The sequence below is a fragment of the Lucilia cuprina genome, chromosome 3 (assembly GCF_022045245.1).
Source record: "Lucilia cuprina isolate Lc7/37 chromosome 3, ASM2204524v1, whole genome shotgun sequence".
Taxonomy (NCBI): domain Eukaryota; kingdom Metazoa; phylum Arthropoda; class Insecta; order Diptera; family Calliphoridae; genus Lucilia; species Lucilia cuprina.
The window spans coordinates 53,282,376-53,303,666 of NC_060951.1; the positions used below are offsets into that span (position 1 = coordinate 53,282,376).

At 26.1% G+C, this 21,291-nt stretch overlaps 1 protein-coding gene across 3 annotated transcripts in view; it reads right to left on the minus strand.

The window, feature by feature from the left end:
- The window catches only part of LOC111675626, a 99,859-nt gene that overhangs the window by 45,217 nt on the left and 33,351 nt on the right, over positions 1-21,291 (minus strand). The window contains exon 1 of one of the 3 annotated variants that reach the window (XM_046947265.1): positions 5,941-5,995. The exons of the other annotated variants lie outside the window; for them this stretch is intronic. The gene's annotated coding sequence lies outside the window, so the exon portion shown is untranslated. Of the gene's footprint in view, positions 1-5,940; positions 5,996-21,291 lie in introns of those variants that run through there. 3 annotated transcript variants of the gene reach the window in all.

Sequence of the window (21,291 nt, forward strand, 5' to 3'; positions counted from 1 at the left end):
AATAATAATAAAATATTTTTAGTTCAGTTCTAGTTTAGTTCTAGTTCAGTTCTAGTTCAGTTCTAGTTCAGTTCTAGTTCAGTTCTAGTTCAGTTCTAGTTCAGTTCTAGTTCAGTTCTAGTTCAGTTCTAGTTCAGTTCTAGTTCAGTTCTAGTTCAGTTCTAGTTCAGTTCTAGTTCAGTTCTAGTTCAGTTCTAGTTCAGTTCTAGTTCAGTTCTAGTTCAGTTCTAGTTCAGTTCTAGTTCAGTTCTAGTTCAGTTCTAGTTCAGTTCTAGTTCAGTTCTAGTTCAGTTCTAGTTCAGTTCTAGTTCTAGTTCAGTTCTAGTTCAGTTCTAGTTCAATTCTAGTTCAGTTCTAGTTCAGTTCTAGTTCAGTTCTAGTTCAGTTCTTAATATTTGAAAAAAATACCTACAATATATCAATTTATCAATCACACTTATTTAATATTTTAGAGGAAAAATTATTTAGATTGTTTATAAAACTGCGTTTTTAATACTTGATGCTCATGTAAAATAAAAACCCATTTTTAACAATAATTCTTTATTGATCATTTCAAAGATAAAAACATTTTTTATTCAAAATTTGTCACAATTATTTGCATTTTAGCGAATTATTTTAGGATATCTAGAAATTTATTATATTTTATCAATTATCAAATCTCACTAAAATTTAATGAATTGGAAATCATTGATTAAACCATAAAAAATGTTTTTTTTTTATTCAATTAAATTTCTATTCATAGTTCAATTTGCTTTAAAATCATTATAATCTTATAATTCTTTTGAAATTCATTTATAACAACATCTTAACTTTAACTCGAAAATTTAAATAAAAATTGATTTTTGTGATAAATACTTTCATCAACATAGAAAAAGAAAAGTAAATTCATTTCAAAGTTGTTAACACACATGTGTTCTTTGTATGTCTAAAATTTTATATACAAGTTTTATTTGCCTTCTAAAGTAACACATACATATGCATACGTATATTTATTACGTAAATATAAAAATTATAAACTTGACTATGTCGAATCTTAAATGCCCTTCGCCGTTACAAAAGTAACCTTTCCATAATGTTGTAATCATTAGAAATATCTATGTAGCTTGTCTAATATTAAGGTTCATAGATTTGATCCTAGAAATTTCGAGAATTTTATAAGCATCTTAAATTTACTTATGGAACGACAAGGCTAAAATAAAATAAAATTTATAAACCCATAGATATTTATATATATGTACAAGTGTAAATATTTAAAAATTCACAGTTAACTTGAAAATAATTCGCAAATACATACAAATGTACATTTGTTGTTATTTTTCATTCAACAAACAGAAAAAAAGAGAACAAACCATTCATTCAAGCACGCCAAAGTAGCTGTCAAATTCTTTTTGAACAATTGGTGTTAAACAAATAAAATTGAATAAAAAAACTACACACAGCCTGTAGCAGAATCTAACCAAATAACAATAATAAAACATTTCAGTAAAATTTATATTGAAAAAAAAATTCGAAAACATTTACATATGAAACATTTTTAACAAAAATTCTTAGAGACTAAGTTCATCCTTAAATGTTGTTTTATTTATTTCCAATGCGTGAAACGCACTAAGAACTTTTGACGTTGTTTTAGATAATAAATTTTAAACATTTTCAATTTAACTTAAAAGAATTCACACAATAAGCTTCATTTTATAAAAATTTTGCGAAGAATTACAGAATCATTTTTTCATGGAATATGTGTGATAAGTTTTTTACTGCCAATTTTCTATACAATTTATTTCTACAGAAAAAATCTTCTTTTTTTTAGAAAAAATATTTTGTAAAAATCGTCAATATATATCTCTTATACAAACAATTTTGGATACATTTTATACTTTTATATAACTGATTTTATCTTGTTGAGATGTTTAACATACGAATGTGAGTTTACCACTTTTAATTAAAATATTTAGTTAAATTTAAACAAAAAATTTTTATTTATTTACGAAAAATTAAGATAAATCTTTATTTAAATGGTCAATATTAAAATAAGATTACATGACTACATTAAAGAATATTAAACATATTGTCATACATACATAAGCACATATCTAGAATGGCACGTATGTATGGACAAAAATGAAGCTTAATTAATTCTCAAATATTAAATATAAAATTCTGGAGTCAAAATTTGATGAACTGGATCAAAGGACAAAAAAGTATAGAAAGACTAAACTATAGACTGCGCTATAAACTAGATTGAAGACTGCACAATAGACTATAGACTAGACTATAGATTAGACTATATACTAGACAATAGACTAGTCTGTAGACTAGAAAATAGACTAGACTATAGACTAGACTAAAGACTACACTATAGACTAGACTAAAGACTACACTATAGACTAGACTATAGACTAGACTATGAACTAGACTATGAACTAGACTATGAACTAGACTATAGACTAGATTATAGACTAGACTATAGACTAGACTATAGACTAGACTATAGACTAGATTTTAGACTAGACTATGGACTAGACTATAGACTAGACTATAGACTAGACTATAGACTAGACTATAGACTAGACAATAGACTAGACTATAGACTAGACTATAGACTAGACTATAGACTAGACTATAGACTAGACTATAGACTAGACTATAGACTAGACTATAGACTAGACTATAGACTAGACTATAGACTAGACTATAGACTAGACTATAGACTAGACTATAGACTAGACTATAGATTAGACTATATTATAGACTAGAGGCCAGATTATAGAGAAGACTATAGACTACTCTTTACACTAGAATGTAGACTAGAATATAGTCTAGTCTTTCAAACTCTGCTATGAATTGGGATATTACTACTTTACTGGGACCCTATTATAACTAGCGGTTTATATAAACATATTATATACCAGACATATATATTTAATTTAACTCAATATTCTTTTATTCAAATACCCCAAAAACTAATATCCAACAAAATATTTATTTGTGGTTTTTTAGTTACAAGCAACATAAAATGTTCTGTAAAAAACGGATATACAAAGTATAGAAAGTCATGACCCTTAACCTCGAGGAGAGCAGATACCAGCAACGTTTTTATAAAAGGAATGAAACATGAGCAATACGTTGAAGCCTCTGACAATGACAACATCCGTTTCCGTTAAAAACTTATTATGAGTATAGGAACAAATAAATAACAGGGGGAAATCACTACAACAACAAGTAACTGTAACAACTACACCTGTAACTGGATTAAACCCCAACAGATACACTTTCACATACATTCAACCATTTTTATAAGTAGTAAATCCATACAAACAGCGAAAAATAGAAGAAAAAATGAGAAATAAGCTTAAGCACGTAATATTACGTGATTTTTTCCCCATTTTCCCCTTTTATGTTTATTCACGTGTAGCTTTATTGCTAGAAACAATAGTCAGATACACGGTCATGTAAGTGTCAATACTTTGTTCATTAAATTTTAGGGTTTATTTACTGCGTTGACATATATGTATGTATACATACAGTTGTATGTTAGTTAGCTTCTTTAAAACTCAAGCAAAACGTATATTAGTTAGATTATGTGACCATATATGTATATAATATGCATGTATTTAAGTGTTATATACAGGTGTAAATTTTCACAGAATATATATTCCACGTAAAATACAAATGTTGCAAATAAAATGTATGATTTATTTGTTGTTATTTGTGCTTAAATGAATGTATTCTTAATTGTTTTCAAAGATATTTTTGTCGCCTCGTTTAAGCCGTATTATAATAATAACCAAACATAACCAGAGAGAGAAAGATTACAAAAACTAAATAATGGTTTATATCAAATTTAATTATGAATATGTATATAAAAGTTTTTGGTATTCTATAATAAACATAACAGTAAAATACTCAACTATGTATGTATATCTGAATGTATATCTAAATTTCAATTGAATTTACTCTTTCCACATTAAATAGAACAATTTTTCAATACAAACCAAAATAAGTCATATAAACTTTTCAACCACTAAAAATATTGAATTAAATTCATATCAATAAATAATATAAGAGCATATAAAAATCATATAAATTAATATGTATGAAAAAACATACAATTTATCACAATAAAAATATATTTTTCATTTAAGATTTCTTGTAATTAAATAAATATACATACATTTTATTTTTATATATTTTTTATGTGATCTAGGTCATGTATTTCTTTTAAGTTCTCACTTTTAGCAAATTTCATGTATTTTCAAAGACATTGCTTATTAAATTTTTTATAAAGCTTTATTTCCTTTTAATTTATTTAAAGAATAAAATCATGCCTTATATCATGTCATTTAAATTGTCAACCAAGATTACCCAAATAAAAGTCAATTTTAATTTAATTTATAAAAAAAGAAACATGAAAATAGTGTAATATTAGATTGACCCTAAATCCCATTGCAAGAAAAAGGTAAAATAACCACTTTTTACAATTTATTAATTTTAACTCATTATTTTATAACCATTTTCTGAAAATTTTATTTTAAGGAATATTTCTTTAGAATACAATAACTACTTACTTTTCTTTAAATATTGCTTAACTTCTGCATTATTTTTAAGTAAATTAATAATGACTTACATATAATTAGATACGTAAGTACTTTGTTTTGAGGTTTGCCGTTTTATTTGCACTTTTATTGAATCGCGAGTTAGCAATAAGTTTTCTTACAAATACTTACACACAACAAAAATGACTTCCGTGTGAAAAAATCGTATCATTGAACGCAATTAAATCAACTAAGCGATGCGTAAGATGTACTAACGAATGATAAACTTAGGTTCGTGTTCTGTGTGAAACTTTTTGTTTTTATTTTTTAAACAAAACAAGTTCTTAACTTCTTATTTGTAAGTTTTTGCTGGTATTCTAAGTCCTAAAGAAAACTGTTAGTAGAAATATTTTCAATATTATTCTTAAATAAACTTTTCAATTATTTTTTTTATAAACAATTTTCAAAATAATATTATTTTAAAGAAAATACTAGAAGTTTTCCTTCAATAGAAAATAATTCTTATTTATTAGAAAATTTTCGATAAATTTCTCATTTTATAAACAATTTTCTATAATTTTCATAGATATATTTTATTTTTTAGAAAAAAATTTGCAGAAAATTTAAGATAAATTTTTAAAATAAATAAATGAAGGAAAAAAACTTGAGAAAGTTAACCTGACGAATTCGAAACTTTGATGCAACGAGGATCGAATATAAAATATGTGTTAGAGATTCACAAATGGAAATAATAGAATAGTGGTTAGGATCTCTAAAATCCAACGTAAGTAGAACGAATAGTATCCTCAGAATGAATTTGGATTCTTGGATTCTGACAATTGTAAAACATGCGGAGAGAACTTTGAAATTAAAGAATGAAATTAGATTCTCAAGAACAATAATTGAAAACATTTAATGAACTATCCAAAAAACTGAGTTTGTGAACAGTGTAAAATAAAAAAGACCATAACATGTCCGATAGCGTAATTGAGTAGGTATTTTGGGGAACTACGTCCTTCATTAAATATTTTCAATGAAATTTCTCTTAATAAAATAAATTCACTGCACGTATATGTTTGCTATTAAAAAATATATATACTTTAATAATAACTATTCCTCAGAACTTTAAATATTTCAATTAAATCATAAAAAAATCACTGAAGTATTAAATTCCTTAAAAAACAAAATTTTTTTAAAACATTTTTCATACATATAAATGAAATATTTATAAAATTAAAAAAATGTAATAACTTTAAATTAAACAAAAATATATACATTTTTATCTATTTATTTTTAATACCTTTATATACATAAGAATTTTAGCAAAATTTTGAATGAATATCTTTATTGAAGTAATTTTGAATAAAAATAAAGATAAATTTTCTTTAAATATTTTCAATTGACTTACTTGAATTTACACCAAGAAAGTGGCAAACATTTTATATACAATTATTATTATTTTTTAGAAAATAAAAGCTAAAATGAGAAAAAAGAAAAAAATTTAATTAAGAAAATTATTTTTATATAAACTTTAGAGCAATAACTTAAATTGAGTCTCAAATATTTAATTTTTCTTAAATTTATTGTACATATGATTTTAATTTTTTTCTTAAGTCAATTTCTTTAAATTTTTTATTGAATTAATACTATGTGCTGTCCACAAGATCCCTTATCACATCAAGTCCAAATGCAATTTGAGTTTTGTAATCTTTTGAAATGTAAATATTATTAATAAAAAATAACCACATCATCACCAACAACATCCTCATGGACACCGTAACAAATTGTGGTAGCACAGCAAATATTAATTTAAAATAAATAGTAAGAAACAGAGAAAATAGAGAAAAACAAACTGCAATATAAATTAAAATGAATTTAAAATATCAAAAGCATAAACACGTGTTGGATATTAAAAGATTTAAAACAAAAAATAATGAAATAAACAAGAAATTGCTAGGATCGATATAAATTGTATAAATTAATACACATGTTTATAGAAAAGTATACCGGTACAGATAAACATATAAAGGAGGTTTCAAATATATTATACGATTTTTAGAAATCTAATATATTTGAAACTTATGCTATTAAGTTTAGTTTATTCAGAGTTTTATGAAGTATTTGATATTTTGCCTTTAGATACCTTCTTAATTTTCATAATTTTTTAAAATCTTTAAAAATATTTCCCAGAAATTATCACTCAATTTATACCTTGACAGCAAATAACAAAACAAATATTAAGTATTTTTCCAATATTTCCTGGAAATCAAAAAGTGTCAATATTTTTCTACTAAAAAATAAAACCATAAGTTTCTATAGTATTTGACAAGAGCGCAAAACATTCATATTTAACCCCTCAAGTTAAAAACATGTTTCAAGTCAAAAGTCATTTTTTCTACTTTTTGTTTTAAAAGTATTATATTTGTAGTTTTAATAGTAAATTTTGCACATATAAAAAGAAATAAAAACCAAATTCATACATGAAAGAAGTCAAATGATGATTCCAGGAAAATATTTTTGATGTCAGTGACATAAAAATAAAAACAAAGATAAAAACAAATTCTTATATTAAAAATCTATATTTTTCTTAACTTTTGCTACATTTTCAAATAATATCATCGTTTAAATGAAATCTTATAATAAATGAACCCATACTTATACAAAGAAAGTAAACACATTTATCATTTCACATTTATTTTAATAAATTTCATTTACCAAAAGTACTTTACACTTTTAAAGCAAACATTATTTTAATTAAAATCCACTTATTAATCGTAAAAACTAGCAAGAATGCTCCAACATTAGAGATTTCTTTTTTTTTTTTTTTTTGCCAAACCATAACTTAACCATAAAAGTGTCAAAGATGTCAAGTGCGTATGATGAATAGTGAGTAAAATGAATAATATTTCACATGCGTCACACTGGCAGACAGTTTTATGAGTATTTTTTTTAACGTTTTAGAAATGAATTTTTGGTTTTATACTTATAATAGTTATGAATGAAATGGTCGACGAATAAAGTGGACAGAACTCTAGTGCAGGAATCACAAAAATCTGGTATTATTATGGGTGTGATAAATATAGGTTTTCCATGCTGAAATAAATTTTACTCTTTTATGAAACAATTTCAATAAATTTGCTTATTATGGAATATTTTAAATAAATTTTCTTTTTATAGAAAATTTTAAATAAATTTTGTTTTTATAGAATATAAAAAAAACTTAATAAATGCATCTCTATAAAGAAATGAGTAAATGTAAATCTTGTGTAGTAAACGTAAACAGCTTCTTTCTATATGCTCATGTTTATCCATGAATTAGAAAGTATTTATGTAACACATTATTAAAAAGATGTTACTAGACTAAAGTTAAAAAAAACACTTCATACTTATAACTCAATAGTAATGATATTAAGGCCGTTATTCATAAACATTCATCAAAACTTTATAACACGAATTTTGTAGGAAAATTTGTTTTACAAACCATTAATAAATGTTTATGAATAAGAACCTAAATAGCAAACAAATCTCATTTTAATTGAAATTAAAAGCTTTAGTTTTTGTTTAGCTTTTAAATACCATCACTCACTGAATTTTGTACACAAAAAGATTTCGCATTAAAACGACCAGACAAGAATTCTGTTGAAAATTTATTTTGCTACATTTCCTTGTACAAGCCGGATAGAATATTGGCAATGGCAAACTAAAATGGTAAAATAGAAAGGTGATAGCAGATAGTGTTACCCAAAGGTATAAAATGAATGATGTTATTTTATGCAGTTGGAGGTGTTGAATGTCGGTAAACATAATTAATTAATATAGATAATTGTTGTAGGATTAAAGAGATTTTACGATGAATATTGCAAAATACATAATTAATTGTTTAATTTAAATGTCATTATATTTGTATACAATGTAGATGATTATAAGAAAAATTCAATTAGATTTTAATAAATTTAATAACAAATATTATACATTATATAAACGGTACTAGAAAAAATTGTAAATAATTGTAAAATCTATATATGCATATAAAACGTTTTGCTGCATAATAAAATTAACATTTAATTAACTGTTTTTACAAAGCAAAAGTATTAAAATAAATTAAAAATAATTGATTTTTAAGCCTCAATTAAATTAGTAATGTCTAAAAAATAAGTAAATGGTTTGAACTTATTAATTGTTTATATAGATTATAATTCATATAAATACATTTGTAAGTAAATATGTATATAAATTAAGCTTATGTGATACATTTGTGACATTTTAAATCTAATTTACATAAAACACAACAAAATGTATTTTTTTTCAACAAAACGAATGAACTAGTACATAATAAACTTTAACACTGTCACAAATATACGACATGGTCGTCGAAATTGTATTAATTATAAAACATTTTGATAAATATCTGTTTTTATGTCTATAAAAGAGACTATATAGAAAATTATGTTTTTTTTCGTCTAAGATTTATTACACTAAACAATAATAAAAATACCTTTTTAATAAAAATAGCTATTACTAATATATTTGTACTACCTGAGTTTAAAAACTGTTATGATGGTATTCTGCATAAATATCTTTAATGTAGTTGTAGAAACATCTACCAATATATATCCCGTCTTTTAGAAAAAGTCTTTTTTATACCCTTCAAATTTGTCAGAAACGTATTAATACCGTAGTGCTTAACGCAAACACCTGCCACGAATGACCTTTTTCGCGGTAGTCTTTCTCAAACATGTACTTGGTAAGCTTTTGTGAAAACTCATCACCGCCCCAAAAGCATTACGTACGTTAACAACCACGCAGACGGGATGGTCTCTGTTGAGCCAGAAACTGCAACTAAAGACTTACCCGGTAGACTCACAGAGAACACAGATGGTAAATCTGCTATGAAGAGACTTTTCTTTAAACATACAAGGAAGGAAAATTAAATGACATCACTTATATATGAACAACTCACGACCGACTTTTTCTAGGTATACGGACGAATGAGTTCCGTGCACCCCAACATTCATCTTGTATCATATACATTTAACACTAACTTATTTCACTACTCTGTGGGGTATCTGTTGCCATTCAGCAACAACACTGAATTTATCTCGAATATAGATTTCCCCGTATTTTAGCCGCAGCTCACTCTCTCTGTAAACTTGAATTATGAGCATCCCAAAGGAGCCTCAATTAACTGAACAGTCAGTACATAGTCCTGCGGATAACTGGCCACCCATAGCACTAAATTATGTGGCTCTCTGGTTAGACCCTATGTCAAAACATACCAAGAACTAGCCAAGTGGTGAAGTAACATCACCAGTTTATAGTACTGCCAGACTAGAGGTACTGGTAGCACCTCTTTACCCCCGTATTGCAATACACCAAGATGGGATCTATATATAGCGGAATCTATTAATCCATGTATTTTTGTCTGCTTGTCTGCTGCAATTAATATTCTGAAGACTCCATATATCCTCGAAATCCAAATTTTCAATCATTCTATTAAAATTTAAAAACAGAACAAATTGTTAAAATAATATCCTCACAAACATTATGACAAGCTCTTCATAACATCAACATTTATTTTTAACGAAAAAGACTTCGCATTTTTCCAATTCACTTTCTATGTCATTAATATTTCTTAGACAAAAATTTCCAAAACAAAAGAATATTATTGTCATCATGATTTTACTCCTTAGAGAGATAATCTTGTGTAGATGACCATGCTATTAAAACAACACTGTACTTTTGACAACTTTACGGACTACCCTCGTCATATTTATAAATATCTATTTGAAATGGCTAACACAGCAACAGCTGCGACTTTTACAAAAACACATCGTTAAAATGAAAAAAAAACTGAATAAATTTTGTTAGTGTTGGAAATGTTGAACATGAACGGAAATAAAATTAGATTTAATGATAATGATGCCATAGATAAAGAAGTGTTAATTGGTATTAAAGTAGCAGCAACAGTTGTTGCTGCTGTATATACATATATATTAGAAATTAAAGGATGGACTCACAGTAAACATAAATGAAAATGTTATAAAAAATTACAGAGAACATAGTGATGATGTTGATTGGGGAATAAATAATGAATTTATAAATTTTATATTCTAATTTCATTCACGAAATGGAAAATTAATGTCTACACAAGGCCAATGTAGTGAAGCAATCAGATTCTTTAAAAGGATTTAAAATCGCAACTCCTATACCAAAGGATTAGTATCAGGACAGTTTATAAATTCTCTTTGCTAAAATGTAAAGTTGATGTGAAAAACACTTCAAAATTTAGTATTATTGTTTATGTAATTAATCCACTGTGCATTATTCATAAAACCATTCTGTAGATTAGAGGCCATTATGTTACCTTCCTGAAGGAATTGGTTTTTGAAATTAAACAAAATATTTTAATATAAATAACTTTAATTTTTATGTATTCTCTAAGCAAAAGTTAAAGGTCATTTTTTTGTGTATTAAGCAAAATTTAACAAATAGTACAAACAGATGTTGGGTTTAATTTAAAGCACAAATTTACAATGCTCGCCAAACCAATACATCATTTATACAGTTAACATGTTTTAGTGAAATATAGTATTTTTCTTTTATATTTTAAATTTATTTGTTAATAAAATTTGTATAAATAACGCAAATTTAAATTAAGATTTCAAACAAACCTTTAAATAGAGACAACAAACAGATCCAGTTAAAAGTTATCTGCAGCAAAAATTAGATAGCGCAAAGCCGGCATTTATTTTCCTTATTTAAATTTTAATTACAAAAGCTTAATAATTGAATATTATTAATATTAAATGAATAATAAGTTAAAGTACTAAAAATACTGACATTAATCTCAGCATAAAAAAGGGATTAATTATTCTTCTAATTTAACATAACCGTAGTAAAAAAAAACAATTTAATAAAACAGCGGTTAAGCAATATAAAGGATACTACTGTGTTTAATAAGTACAATTTATTCTCCTTATTTGGCCTTAATATTTAGCAAAAAAATGCTATTTGGCAAATACTCTTTGCTTAAGGATCCATTTAACTAAAACATAAACAAAGAGAAACCTAATACACATAAATGGCCTTTAAATGAAAAAAATTGCCAAAAACTCAAACTGAGCTCCTTAGAAACGAAATATGTTTGTATGAATTTATTCCGTATTCTAAAATATTTTTCTCTCTTTCTCTTTTATGAGCCGTTTGCCACAAATTCTTATAATAATTTATATTGAAATAAAAGCACATATTAAAACAAATAGAAGTGACTTTTGTAATTTGACACAGGAAATATTATAAATATGACAATGATAATAAAATATGCCAAAAAAAGAAACAAACCACATTTTTTCGGAAATATTTTTATTAAATTTAATTATAAAAGGAAATATTTCTTAGTTTTTATTATGCAAAAAAAGAAGAAAAAAGATAAAATTAAAATAATTTGGAGAAAATATAAAATTGATAACAAAAAGAGGATTACTTTTGATATAAAAAGGTAAAATGATACCAAACAGTAGTAGGTAAATGAAAAATGTCAAACTTATTCCTTAGAAGCTTAACTAGGTCAGTTTGATTGTTATGCTTTATATAAATAATTTCTATTTTGCTAATTAAGAAAAATGGACATTGATTTATATGACATTTTTTTTACAAAATACCAGCTATGACTTATACTTATTAACAACTTACTTCTCAATGACTATTACTTATGGTCTGTATTACATAGAATGAGAATAATAATGATTTTCAAATACAAAATTAAAGTTTTTGCTGAAATATTTGTCCAATTCACAATCGGTGTTGTACAGTTGTATCGTAGTATGTCGTAATTTTTTTATTGATTTGTTTTTGTTTAAAAAATTTTATTTGAAACACTTTATGACATACAACGATACGACATCGTTTGTGAATTGGACAATTATGTTTTTTTGGTTGCCTCTTCTAAACGTATACTTTATATTTAATACGTTGGTATGTAAAAATATAACTCATACGTTCCGATGGCTATTAAATATTAATATTTCATTTAGTTTCACTTAAATATACAGAAAACAAGTATCAATGTATAGCATCGCGTGGTCGACCATATAATGCCTGTGAATATGTTATGATACCAATGAACATATATGTTAAAAATGTGGATTATATTTTTAGATAATAAATCATTTTATTTGATTTTACCATAATTCTGGAACATTTGAGTTACTGTTGACAAAATAAAAATTCTACAAGAAGGCTCAAATGGGAGTTAGTGTAGATATGGGATTATTTTTATAAACTTTGGTGGAGAAATTTACGTCTGCTAAAAAGTAATTAAAACGACCAATAGCATGCACACAAGCTTATCATAGACCCACAGACAGAAAAATAGATAAATAGAAAACATATATAATTTAAAGAAAAAATGTATTTGATTTTTGCAACTTGTGTTACAAGCAAAAATACTGCAAAGAGAGACGGACTGAAGGTAATAATCACTATAGATAGACTGACAAATATACGGACTTATGGACAACTCAGTGAAGTGTAAGGACTATATATGAGTGTGAATCAGTAGATTGAAAAGTAGACAGAGATACAAACTTAACATTTTTGCAAATCTATAGGCAGATAGACAAATGAATCGTTAAGTAAACAGTAAGGTACGCAAACAAACATATAGAGAAACAGAAAGAACATGATCGATAGACAGAATAACAGCCAGACTATTTTTTAAACAATAGAAAAATACATACATAGACATATAGACGGACAGACTAACAAATTAGATAGACAGTCGTAACATTACTATTCGCCACCCTTAACTCTTAAGTCATAAAAAACATGAATTAAATAGAAAAACTTAAATTTTTTCACCATTTAATGAAATTCTTTAACTCATTTCTTATTCATTATTCTAAGACATAAATCAATACTCGTAAAATTCTACAAAGTTTGCAAAAAAAAAACTCATAAAAATTTAATGTTTTTACTTTTAAAATTTTATGTAGATATATAATGTCTATTGCAAACAATCTTTTATTTAAACAAATATTTACATTTACAAAATTTACGTCGTTTTGCCACATTAAAAATATTTAATCATTTGACAAACAACAAGTGTTGAGAGACAGAGGAGTTACAGTTAAAATTACAGTAAAAATAACGACAACAATAAGCTTTTCTTAATTGTATTAAATAAGCTTTTAACTGATTTTTTGACTTTAATTGCCAATTTTAATGGTACTTAGTTGTTTGTTGCTTTTTGTCTTTCCATTTTTTTAAGTTTACCACGCAAAGTTGTTCTCTGTTAGTACACGCAGAGAAAAAATATGATTAGACATAATATATATAATAATATTTAACAATATTATTGTCTCCGTAATAGCAATATTTCTCTATTATAAACTATTAACCACATGATTGAAATAACCTCTTCAACAAACAACTGTGTGTTCATTGCAATAACTTTTATGATTCTAAATTTTATCTGTTATAACATGTGCATAATTACATAGTTCTGACACCTAGTGTTATGTTTGTAATGATCGTAATATAGTAGTATTTCTTATAGTAATTTTAAAATGACTTTTATATTATTGTTTTGTATGTTTTTTTCTCTGAGTGTATATAATTACATACATATATACAATTATAAATATTACTGTTTATTTTGAGACAAAAACAACGTTAAAAACAGCATCCGGTTGAAATAAATAATTTGTTGTTTATATTAAGACTTAATTATTAGGCATAAAATGAGAAAATATGTTTAATATTAAATCTTGACGTACATGGATATTTATTTGTTTATATATATTATTTTCCTACTTATTTCCAATTAATCCAAATGTTTTCACTTTCATAGAAATTTTTATTATAACTCATTGCGTGAGAGTGCGTGTGTTGACTTTTTAATTAGTTCAACAATCAAACAAATGTATGAATGTGCTGTTTAATTATACATATGTACATACATATGTCGTCAAGAGCTATTATTATGTGCGCACTTGCTTATTTTAGATATTTTTATATTAAGGAAACATTTGACTTTTTACACCTTTCAGATTCGTGAGAATGGTATATATGAGCTTGTCATTCCGTTTGTAATTTCCAACGGAATTATTTTCCAATTCTTTTAAGTATATATGTATCCTGGATTCTTATATATAGCGGAGTCGATTAAGCCATCTCTGTCTGTCCGTCTTTCTGTCTGTCCGTCTTTCTGTCTGTCCGACTGTCTGAGTTAAAATCAATTTTCTGGAGACCTCAGATATCTTTGGTATTTCAGTCTTCAATAATTCTATCTGACATACTTTCAACATCGGTTCATATATAATGTAGCAGACGCATGAAAATAATAACAACGCTTGTTAATAAGAAACAGTAAACAATTGGAAACAACAACAACGTTTAATATTTGTTTTTGTTGTTTTGAATTTATATATTCGTCACAGAAATAAGAAAATATTTTTAAATATAATGTGATTTTTTTTTAATTAAAGGTTAAATTTAAAACTTAACACTATGGTGAAGGGTATGTAAGATGCGCCACAGCATAATGTAGCACTCTTACTTATTTTATATAAAATAAAAAATAATTATCATTGCCATGTATAAAACCTTAAAATGAGATCTCAATGAGTTTGAAAGTTATGGCGGTTTTTAGTTACATTCGTTTAGCCCTTGTGCACATTTTAATACATTTATAGTCTTGTCAAAATCAGGTTTTAATAAAGAATAAAGTATAAATTACCACAGATAATTTGTTTTTATATATCTTCCAAAGAAAATAAATGAAATATAAGTGTCGTTAGAGCTTTTCAGTGATGTAATATAAGGTGTATAATGTATTAACGAAAATTCAATACATCCTAGCAAAACCTAGTTATTAACTTTCCCATGAACATACATTTCAATGACTAATATTTATCGTCAAGGTTACATAGAAGCAAAGTAATAATGTCTTACTAATAATGCGTTATATAAATACTTTATAATTCATTAGTTACTTAGTTAGTTATTTAGTTTTAAAGGAGGATGTATACACATCAAATCCGAAGAAATACACCTAGGCCTCAATCGGGCCTGTTGTGCGCTCCTCAACCAGTGCCACGGGTGGGAATCGAACCCACCACCTCCGGTCTACCAGACTAGAACACTAACCACTAACCTACCGGAGGCCACTTATAATTCATTAGTTTTCTGCATGTGAAGCTATAGAAGCTGATCACTTTTATGTCATGAGATATACAATGACAACTTTTACTAATTACTTGAAGCGTTTGGAATAAATACTTGTCTCCTTATTACAATATATTGGTAAAATATTTACTTAAAATGCTATTGTCTAAGTAAATTTCAGCATTTTGACCCCTTACATGGTAACGAAAGAATTTGCTAGGATTAAATAATTTCATATTTTAAAGTTTTAAAATCAAAAAAATTTCCGAAAATGTACAACATTTTAAAATGTCATTGAATTTATATCCCAAAGACCTTTCACATATTTGACAGATATATAATAATTTCCATAAAAAAACTAAAAAATCGCGTTTTTATTTTTTAAGACAACTCACTAATTATAAACTTCGCAACAATTAAAAAATGGTACCTTATAATAAACTTCCATTTTGGGGCCACCCTAATATACACATGTAGATATACAAATACACAACACATATTATTTTTAAAATATTTCCTGTAAATTTACTCAAAAACAATTAGTTCATTTCCTAAATTTTAAATTTGTATGTAAAAAAATATCTTGCAAACCTTTGATTACTTTAAAAATTGTTTTTAAATAAGGCCTTTTTTCTAAGTTAAAACATTTTATTACCATATCTAAGCTTAAAAATAAACAAAATCCAATAAACAAACAATTTCCACAAACATTTTCAATTACTTGATTGTGGTTGAAAGAATGAAGCTTTTAAAGAATATAATTAACTACCCCAACTCTTATGAAAGTCACGTACATATGTATCATAAATACTATATACATACATATATAAATATATATACTTACATACAATTCCTATCAACAACTCAACACTTTATACTAAGTATCTTTTTGGGTAAGTAGTATGAATATGGTCATATATGTGTGTATACGTTTATATACTCCTGACTAATTTTAAGTTTATTTCTGATTTTTTTACTTATTCATACTACCCATTCTCATTTTTTTTGTCTTTGGTTTGAAAAACTTAAAATATTGTTGATGTGTTGTTGTTGTGGTTTGTATGAATTGTAGGAAAATGGTTCTTTTAATGTAATTGCTTTATAAATGGTCGAGTTACTTTTATGATTTTATTTATGCCCAGATGAGCATTTATTTAACTTTTCAACGTTGATACACATATTTACAGTCATATGCTCAGCATTATGGATAGTTGAAAATAAATATATACATACGAGGGCAATTGGGGAATTTTTTGTTATTGTTTTGTATTTTTCTGATTTCTCATTAAATTTTCTATTGTCTTTTAAGACAGCCATTGTGAAATTTATAAAAGTGTGATATTTGTTGGTTGTCGTTAATATAGTTATGTGTATGTGTGTGGCTGGTTTGTTATCATCGGATATAATATTTTTGAAGTTTTCCTGCATATAAATAAATCTGATATTTTGTGAGTTGATGAGATAAAGAAACAAAAAAAAATACAAAAACACACATATTCCGTTATGGTATGTCTGCATCAGTTGGTTTTATTTTTATAAAATAAAATTATTATAAATGCTTATGCCAAAGAAAATTGTTTTAAAATGTTGTTTGGTTTTATTTTTCTTGTTGCCAGAAAACAAGTGCTAACATTTCCTGTTTCCGCTTAAAATATCAAATACACACATAAATAGAAACAGAAACACATGAAGATATACAAACAAATTGTTATAGTCATACTCTGGCACTTAACTTAATACAGAAACACACACATATACATACATTGTAGGTGTTTTATATTTTTGTTTAATATTTCTTGCATGTATGTATTTGTAGTCGCATGTGTGAGTGTATTTGTTAGTGGTTATTTTATACATCAGGGTCCAATACTTTTGATATTTTGTTTGAAAAAGAAAAACATTTCAGTTTTATTATATTTATTTTCTTTTTTTAATAAATTTAAACAATAAGGAAAACCACCAACATCAAATGTACAGGATTATCTTTTTTTACGTTTGTATCTGTGTTTTATATATGCGTGTATACATATGTATGCATTTTGTAGATACTGCAGGATATTGTTTGTTTTAAACATACGACAAGTACTATTATTGTATTATTTTTCTTTCTGTTCTTTTTACAAACATACCATCATTGCTTTACGTGTGTGTGTGTTATTTACTTTTTTTCATTTTCCTGAAATGCTTTTAATTAAATTTTATTTAACGTGTGCACAATTATCGTTCTCATCATTAGGTAGGTTCCCTGCAGTTCCAAGCTAGCTATTTTGATACTATTTATAAAATTCTCCCTAAGACTTGCTCTTCTAAAATGTAGAAATTTGACAATTCAATCAAATCAAATAATGAAATCATTACTTCTGCTGCAATAAATTATTACAGGATACTGTACTTAAGCATCATAAAAAGATGATTCCTTTTCCTTTTACATTATTTACAAAATATAAATTCAAAACAACAAGAGCACTGACTCCTTGTTTCACTGCTGGGTATTTTGTTACTAAAAATGTGTTTATTTTTCATTTACAATCACCATCAAAATATAATGATTATAAAATCTGCAAATATTCATTACATATTACATTTTACAGCTTTCTTCTATCGTATTGTTTCAATTATTTTATAAATATAAATTATTTTTAACAAGTTTGTCCTTTTTTACTACAGTTTTAAAACGTGTCATAATTATGGCCAGCGATAATTAAACAGAAATAATAGAATTTCACTCTTAAGGCAATGTATGACTGGATGTAATTTTAAAATGTATACGTACTATTTTTGACTCAGATCCTATTAACATTTTAAAAATTAGTCGGCCGCCAATACACCCGAATCTAAAAAGATCGGCTTTAGTTCCTTAAATAAGCCTCAAATCGACAAATGAATGAAAATCTGTGATCACTTTTATTTTTCACCAAAAATAGAAATTTGTATGGAAAAACTAAAATCGGCTGTAGTTCCTTAAATAAGCCTCAAATCGACAAAACAGTGAAAATCTGTGATCACTTTTATTTCACACAAAAAATGGAAATTTATATGGAAAAACTAAAATCGGCTGTAATTCCTTAAATAAGCCTCAAATCGACAAAATAGTGAAAATCTATGATCACTTTTATTTTTCACCAAAAATGGAAATTTATATGGAAAAACTAAAATCGGCTGTAATTCCTTAAATAAGCCTCAAATCGACAAAATAGTGAAAATATGTGATCACTTTTATTTCTCACCAAAAATCGAAATTTATATGGAAAAACTAAAATCGGCTGTAATTCCTTAAATAAGCCTTAAATCGACAATCGAAAAACTAAAATCGATTATAGTTCCTTTAATAAGCCTTAAATCGACAAAACAATAAAAATCTCTGATCACTTTTATTTCACACCAAAAATGGAAAATCGGCTTTAGTTCCTTAAATAAGCCTCAAATCGACAAATGAATGAAAATCTGTGATCACTTTTATTTCTCACCAAAAATCGAAATTTATATGGAAAAACTAAAATGGGCTGTAATTCCTTAAATAAGCCTCAAATCGACAAATGAATGAAAATCTGTGATCACTTTTATTTCTCACCAAAAATGGAAATTTATATGGAAATACTAAAATCGGCTTTAGTTCCCTAAATAAGCCTCAAATCGACAAAATAGTGAAAATCTGTGATCACTTTTATTTCACACAAAAAATGGAAATTATGGAAAAACTAAAGTCGGCTATAGTTCCTTAAATAAGCCTCAAATCGACAAAACAGTGAAAATCTGTGATCACTTTTATTTTTCTCCAAAAATGGAAATTTATATGGAAAAACTAAAATCGGCTGTAATTCCTTAAATAAGCCTCAAATCGACAAAATAGTGATAATATGTGATCACTTTTATTTCTCACCAAAAATCTAAATTTATATGGAAAAACTAAAATGGGCTGTAATTCCTTAAATAAGCCTCAAATCGACAAATGAATGAAAATCTGTGATCACTTTTATTTCTCACCAAAAATGGAAATTTATATGGAAAAACTAAAATCGGCTTTAGTTCCCTAAATAAGCCTCAAATCGACAAAATAGTGAAAATCTGTGATCACTTTTATTTCTCACCAAAAATGGAAATTTATATGGAAAAACTAAAATCGGCTGTAATTCCTTAAATAAGCCTCAAATCGACAAAATAGTGAAAATATGTGATCACTTTTATTTCACACCAAAAATGGAATTTATATGGAAAAACTAAAATGGGCTATAATTCCTTAAATAAGCCTCAAATCGACAAAATAGTGATAATATGTGATCACTTTTATTTCTCACCAAAAATCGAAATTTATATGGAAAAACTAAAATCGGCTGTAATTCCTTAAATAAGCCTTAAATCGACAATCGAAAAACTAAAATCGATTATAGTTCCTTTAATAAGCCTTAAATCGACAAAACAATAAAAATCTCTGATCACTTTTATTTCACACCAAAAATGGAAAATCGGCTATAGTTCCTTAAATAAACCTCAAATCGACAAAATAGTGAAAATCTGTGATCACTTTTATTTCACACCAAAAATGGAATTTATATGGAAAAACTAAAATCGGCTATAGTTCCTTAAATAAATCTCAAATCGACAAAATAGTGAAAATATGTGATCACTTTTATTTCTCACCAAAAATCGAAATTTATATGGAAAAACTAAAATCGGCTGTAATTCCTTAAATAAGCCTTAAATCGACAAAATAGTGAAAATCTGTGATTACTTTTATTTCACACCAAAAATAGAAATTTATATGGAAAAACTAAAATCGGCTACAGTTTCTTAAATAACCCTCAAATCGACAAAATAGTGATAATATGTGATCACTTTTATTTCTCACCAAAAATCGAAATTTATATGGAAAAACTAAAATCGGCTGTAATTCCTTAAATAAGCCTTTAATCGACAAAATAGTGAAAATCTGTGATCACTTTTATTTCACACCAAAAATGGCAATTTATATGGAAAAACTAAAATCGATTATAGTTCCTTAAATAAGCCTTAAATCGACAAAACAATAAAAATCTCTGATCACTTTTATTTCACACCAAAAATGGAAAATCGGCTATAGTTCCTTAAATAAACCTCAAATCGACAAAATAGTGAAAATCTGTGATCACTTTTATTTCACACCAAAAATGGAATTTATATGGAAAAACTAAAATCGGCTATAGTTCCTTAAATAAGCCTCAAATCGACAAAATAGTGAAAATATGTGATCACTTTTATTTCACACCAAAAATGGAAATTTATATGGAAAAACTAAAATCGGCTATAGTTCCTTAAATAAGCCTCAAATCGACAAAATAGTGATAATATGTGATCACTTTTATTTCTCACCAAAAATCGAAATTTATATGGAAAAACTAAAATCGGCTGTAATTCCTTAAATAAGCCTTAAATCGACAAAATAGTGAAAATCTGTGATCACTTTTATTTCACACCAAAAATGGCAATTTATATGGAAAAACTAAAATCGATTATAGTTCCTTAAATAAGCCTTAAATCGACAAAACAATAAAAATCTCTGATCACTTTTATTTCACACCAAAAATGGAAAATCGGCTATAGTTCCTTAAATAAACCT